Below are 6746 nucleotides of genomic sequence, written 5' to 3' on the forward strand. Positions count from 1 at the left end.
GAGGCAAGACAATCACTTGAGCCCAAGAGTTTGAGGTTGCTGTGAGCTATGATGCCATAGCACTCTACCAATAGTGACAAAGTGAGACTCAGTCTCAAAAAAAATAAATAAAGTTAGTATACTTTACTATGGCACGTGGTTTTGAAACAATCTTAGTACAGTAACTTCATGGTATATGGATACCTAGTGGTTCTCAAAGTGGGATCTATGTTACCTGGGAACATGCTAGAAATTCATATTCCTGGGCCCGACATCAAAACTATTGAATCAGAAAATCTGAGGTTGCAGCCCAGTGTAGGATAATATTTAAAAATAAACATATCCTACATCAAGCACATAAAGTGAACTCAGTGTGGGAACTTCGCTATATGCCATCCCATACTATGTAATCTGTTTCTTGATTACCCTTAATAATTACAGGAGCGAGTTTATACCCAAGGCAAAGCTACTGTTCTTTCGCGTCTCCGGTCACGCAACACCCAGCAATCTATTTTAATAAGCCCTGTAGGTCTGTGTTCCCCACCCCCCAGGCTCTGGACCAGTAGGGGTCTAAGCCTGTTAGGAACAGGGCTGTGCACACAGCAGGTGAGCACGGGGTGAAGGGGTTGAGGGAGCAAAGTTTCATTTTTATTTACAACCCCTCCCCATCACTGGCATTACCTCCTGAGCACTGCCTCCTGTCAGACCAGAGGCACACATGAGAGCTCTAGGTTGTGCACTCCTTATGAGAATCTGATGTCTGACGATCTGAGGTAGAGTTGAGGTAGTGATGCTAGCTCTGGAGAGTGGCTGCAAATACAGATTAGCAGAGAAGTTTGACTGCACAGAGACCATAAGACCATAATAAATTGTTTGCAGACTCATATCAAAACCTCCATCCTATCTGTGGAAAAATTGTCTTACATGAAATAAATCCCTGATACCAAAAAGGTTGGCGACCTCTGCTCTAGATTTATAGATGAGAGTTCTTTAGTCCACTTTGATAATCACTGGAAGGTAATATGGAATCTGAATCCAGAAAAAAATAAAGGGCTGAAACCTGTCAATGAAATTGATCTAGTTCTCTACAGGTGAGAATCACCCTCACCTCTCTTATTTTTCCCTATAACTAACACATTGATGACCCATGTATTTTCTCATGCCACCAAAACATGAAGGCATAAAATGCAATAGCTTCTAAGTCCCTTCCCATTCTTCTTTTCAAAAAAAAAAAACTTTCATGCACACACGTTAAAATTTAATGGAGATACTTCCTTCAACCCTTTCCTTTCTGAGTTGAGAATAGCCTACTTTGTTCATTGCTAGTAAACTATCTTCCAATCAAGCAATGAAAGAGTTAAGTATTTGAAAGCTCACTTTTTGAATGCTAGTGCCACAGCAACCACTTGAGATTGTACAGGACAGACCTACGATTCTAGAAAGAACCAAAGCTTCAGGGAAATGTGACCTGTAAATTTGGAATGATAGAATTTCAGAGCTGAAAGGAGTCAGCCTCTCCAATTCATAATAATTAGCAGTTCTGAATTTTTTTTGGGGGGGGGTCTGAAATTTTGTAAAGTTATCATGGCACAAAAGAACCAAATGAAACAGTCAAGTTAAGGTCTCAGGCTTCTAAAGATCTTCAGAGTTTTATAAATCCACACTCATAGGTCTTATATTGGTGCCTACTGTGACCAAAATAAAAATCCTGAAATAGATGAGGTGAGATAACAGTCAGTGGGCTTAGTTTTCTTTTCCCTCAAACCACTCATTTGCTTATAACAAATACTTTCGTAGGCTGGCTCCCGTGGCTCATGCCTGAATCCTAGCAATCTGGGAAGCTGAGGTGGATGGTTTGCCTGAGGTAACAGGTTGGATTCCAGCGTGAGCAAGAGTGAGACCCCCGTCTCTAAAAATAGTCCAGCATTGTGGTGGGCACCTGTAGTCCCAGCTACTTGGGAGGCTGAGGCAAGATAATCACTTAAGCCCAAGAGTTTGAGGTTGCTGTGAGCTGTGACACCATGGCATTCTACCAAGGGTAACAAAGTGAGACTCTGTCTCAAAAAAAAATAAATAAAAAAGTAAAGAAAAAGGCCGGGCGCAGTGGCTCAGCCTGTGATCTTAACACTCTGGGAGGCCCAGGCGGGTGCATTGCTTGAGCTCACGATTTCGAGACCAGCCTGAGCAAAAAATTGAGACCCCCGTCTCTACTAAAAATAGAAAAACTGGGCAAGAGGATCGCTTGAGCCCAAGAATTTGAGGTTGCTGTGAAATATGATGCCATAGCACTCTACCAAGGGTGACAAAATGAGATTCTGTCTCAAAACAAACAAACGAACAAATAAAACTTTAGGCTTATGAATAAATAATGGAGGAATATTGGGTAAAAACAAGATAAGTGGTTACAGCGCCAGCCGAATGCACCAAGGCTGGCAGGTTCGAACCTGGGCAGGGCCAGCTAAACAATAATGACAACTGCAGGCTCGGCGCCTGTAGTTCAGCAACTAGGGCGCCAGTCACATACACCGGAGCTGGTGGGTTCGAACCCACCCCTGGGGGCCTGCCAAACAACAATGACAACTACAGGCTTGGAACCTATAGCACAGTGGTTACAGCACCACTGTATACTGAGGCTGGCGGGTTTGAACCCTGCTGGGGCCAACTGCAACAACAACAAAGAAATAGCTGGGCATTGTGGCGGGCACCTGTAGTCCCAGCTACTGGGAGGCTGAGGCAAGAGAATTGCTTAAACCCAGGAGTTTGAGGTTGCTGTGAGCTATGATTTTACAGCACTCTACCGAGGGTGACATACTGAGACTCTGTCTCAAAAAAAAAAAAAAAATATCCAACAGATAAGTGCCAGGAACATTTGTCCAGGAATTTTAGACTGTTATATGCTATGATGTGCCTGTCAATAGCCACTGCACTGTAGCATGGGCAACATAGTGAGACCCCCACGCCCCCCAAAAAAACCCCAACAATAGGAAGTAAAGAATAAGATGCCAAGAACAATAAAACTTTGTTATTTTCTTCTGGTAATTTCCCAGAAGATTTTATTTATTTATTTATTTTTTTGAGACAGAGCCTCAAGCCATCGCCCTGGGTAGAGTGCTGTGGCATCACAGCTCACAGCAACCTCCAACTCCTGGGCTCAAGCGAGTCTCCTGTCTCCACCTCCCAAGCAGCTGGGACCACAGGCGCCCACCACAACGCCTGGCTATTTTTTTGGTTGCAGCTGTCATTGTTGTTTGGCGGGCCCGGGCTGGATTTGAACCCACCAGCTCAGGTGGCGGCCTTAGCCGCTTGAGCCACAGGCACGGAGCCATTCCCAGAAGATTTTAAATTTGCAAAGAAATAGTAAGATATAATTATTTGCGATATAATGTATTTGAACAGCAAGCTTGCTGAAAAATCTAATTCTTGTTTCAATTAGAAAATCTAGGGCAGGCCTGTAATCCTAGCACTCTGAGAGGCCTAGGCAGGTGTATAGCTTGAGCTCAGGAGTTCCAGACCAACCTGAGAAAGACTGAGACCCTGTCTCTACTAAAAATAGAAAAACCAGTCTGTGGTGGCAGGTGCCTATAATCCTAGCTACTCCAGCAGCTGAGGCAGGAGGATTGCTTTGGCCCAGGAGTTTGAGGTTGCTGTGAGCTATAATGATGCCATGGCCCTCTACCCAGGGCAACAGAGTGAGATTCTGTCCATAAATAAATAAATAAATAAATGGGACAAAAAACTAACCAGGCATGGTACTATGGGCCTGTAGTCCCAGCTAATCAGGAGGCTGAGGCAAGAGGATCTCCAGGCAGCACCTGTGGCTGTACAGAGTAGGGCGCCGGCCCCATATGTTGGAGGTGGTGGGTTCAAACCCAGCCCCGGCCAAAAAACTGCAAAAAAAAAAAAAAAGGATCTCCTGAGCCCAGGAATTTGGGGTTGCTGTGAGCTATGACTCCATGGCACTCTACCCAGGACGACAGAGTGAGACTCTGTCTCAAAAAATAAAAATTAAAAAAAAAAAAGAAAATCTAGTCCTCGCTTCGGTAGCACATACACTAAAATTAGAACGATACAGAGAAGATTCGCTTGGCCCCCGCGTAAGGATGACACGCAAATTTGTGAAGCATTCCATATTTTTTTCATATAATGTTTGAAATATTCATGGATCCATAATAAATATTATATATCATGAAAAAAAGGAAAATCTAATTCTTGTTTCAAAGATGTATTTTACAGGGTGGCGCCTGTGGCTCAGTAAGGCGCCGGCCCCATATACCGAGGGTGGCGGGTTCAAACCCGGCCCCCGCCAAACTGCAACCAAAAAAATAGTCGGGCATTGTGGCGGGTGCCTGTAGTCCCAGCTACTCGGGAGGCTGAGGCAAGAGAATCGCTTAAGCCCAGGAGTTGGAGGTTGCTGTGAGCTGTGTGAGGCCACGGCACTCTACCGAGGGCCATAAAGTGAGACTGTCTCTACAAAAAAAAAAAAAAATGTATTTTACATACAAAATTATAGATGTCTGTTTAATAAACTTTTATTTTGAGAATCGTTTTTCTTTAAGTGTGTGCATCGTGTTTCTTTAGCTTTATTCTGTTACTAGGTACTAGGGATTGCTTTTTTAATTCCATTAGCTTATATAAAGGGCTTTGCATTTTTGGCTAAGGCATCAAAAATGTATTTTCTCATTAAATACTGGAATTTTGTTTGGCAAAGATTAAGCTCTGCTTCTGCCAGATTACTGACGATTGTATTGAGGGGGAAAAAGAGAATATTTGAGTATGTTCATGAACATTTAACTGATATTTCAGAGAAATTAGTATTAAAAACAGAAGACTCCAAATCTCTCCCCATAAAATCAATCTTTTGAAATAGAAAAATACTTACTAAAATTAATTTTATTTCTCATTCAATGGACATTATACATGATTTCCTACTAGAAATTTAACAAAGTCCTTTGTTAATCATTAAGTAAAGAGAATGACCTAACTCATCTGGAAAAACCTGTTTTGATTTCAACTAGATTTTTTGTTGTTGTTTGATTAATTAAAAAAGTACTCTGGGCTCGGCTCCTATTGCTCAGTGGCTAGTGCACCAGCCACATACACTGGAGCTGGTGGGTTTGAATCCAGTCTGGGCCTGCCAAACAATGACAACTACAACCAAAAAATAGCCAGGCGTTGTGGCGAGCACCTGTGGTCTCAGCTACTTGGGAGGCTGAGGCAAGAGAATCGCTTAAGCCCAAGAGTTAGAGGTTGCTGTGAGATGTGACGCCATGGGATTCTACCAAGGGTGATGTAGTGAGACTCTGTCTCAAAAAAGAAAGAAAGAAAAGAAAAGAAAAGAAAGAAAATCTACAGAAAAGAGATTCAAAAAGGATAAACCCTCTATGTAAGCCCAATGAATCATTCCTTTAATTAGTTTATTGGAATAATTAGGAATTAGTTTCACACAAATGAAACAGTCATGGACCAATGTCTGATTAATTGAGGAGGCAGAGTTCATTTACACAGCTTCTCAGTCATTTCCATAGCTCTTAAAACCCTTTACATACATTATTTGCCTTCCACTCTCTTATTTGTGTTTAAATCATAAGAACATAGGTAATGGAATGGAGATAATTGGAGAAATTGTTGCTGTATACAGTTGTGGATATTGTATTCTTAAGTCCTGCCATTCAAGTGGCCCTAAAATAAATTTACTAGGTGGTCAAGTCAGCTCTGTTTTTTTTTTTTTTTTTTTTAATTGTTGTTGTTGTTTTTTGAGACAGAGCCTCAAGCTGTCGCCCTGGGTAGAGTGCTGTGGCATCACAGCTCACAGCAACCTCCAACTCCTGGGCTCAAGCGATTCTCCTGCCTCCACCTCCCAAGTAGCTGGGATTACAGGTGCCTGCCACAACACCCAGCTATTTTTTGGTTGCAGCCATCATTGTTGTTTGGCGGGCCCAGGCTGGATTCGAACCTGCCAGCTCAGATGTATGTGACTGGCGCCTTAACTGCTTGAGCCACAGGCGCTAAGCTGTACTTGTCGTTTTTTGAGACAGTCTCATTTTGTTGCCCTCGGTAGAGTGCTATGGCATCACAGCTCACAGCAACCTCAAACTCTTAGGATCAAGTGATTCTCTTGCCTCAGCCTACCAAGTAACCAGGTCTTGCTCTTGCTCAGGCTGGTCTCCAACCCATGAGCTCAGGCAATCCACCCATCTTGACCTCCCAGAGTACTAGGATTATAGGCGTAAGCCACATCGCTCCCCCATCCCCAAACGGCCTGCCTGGGCCAGCTCTGGTTTCTAACGTGAAAATAAGAATATATAGTAGAGGCTGGCACCGTGGCTCACTCCTGTAATTCTAGCACTATGGGAGGCCAAGACAGGCAGATCCCTTAAGCTCAGGAGTTAAAGACCAACCTAAGGAAGAATAGACCCTGTCTCTAAAAATAGCCAGGCATTGTGTCAGGCGCCTGTAGTCCCAGCTACTCTGGAAGCTAAGGCAAGAGAATCGCTTGAGCCCAAGAATTTGAGGTTGATGTGAGCTGTGACACCACAGCACTCTACCCAGGGCAACAAATTAAGACTCTGTCTTAAAAAAAAAAAAAAAAGAATATATAGAAGAACCTCCATAGTCGACCACCTCCCTACATTGACCACCTCCTTAAGTTGACCTAATTTTCACAGACCAGACATGCATCACATGTATGTATCAGTACAACAGGCCTAGGTCCTTAGGGTGACCACCTCTATTTGTTGACCAATTTGCAACTTTCAAGTTCCTACTGT

At 43.1% G+C, this 6746-nt stretch overlaps 1 non-coding gene across 1 annotated transcript; it reads left to right on the top strand.

The window, feature by feature from the left end:
• Window positions 1-4007: 4007 nt before the first annotated feature.
• LOC128578719 (U6 spliceosomal RNA) lies at window positions 4008-4114 on the top strand. Its single transcript, XR_008377855.1, has one exon. It is a non-coding gene; the product is annotated as a U6 spliceosomal RNA (small nuclear RNA).
• Window positions 4115-6746: the final 2632 nt, after the last annotated feature.

Source organism: Nycticebus coucang, chromosome X, assembly GCF_027406575.1.
Source record: "Nycticebus coucang isolate mNycCou1 chromosome X, mNycCou1.pri, whole genome shotgun sequence".
In the NCBI taxonomy this organism is placed as follows: Eukaryota; Metazoa; Chordata; class Mammalia; order Primates; family Lorisidae; genus Nycticebus; species Nycticebus coucang.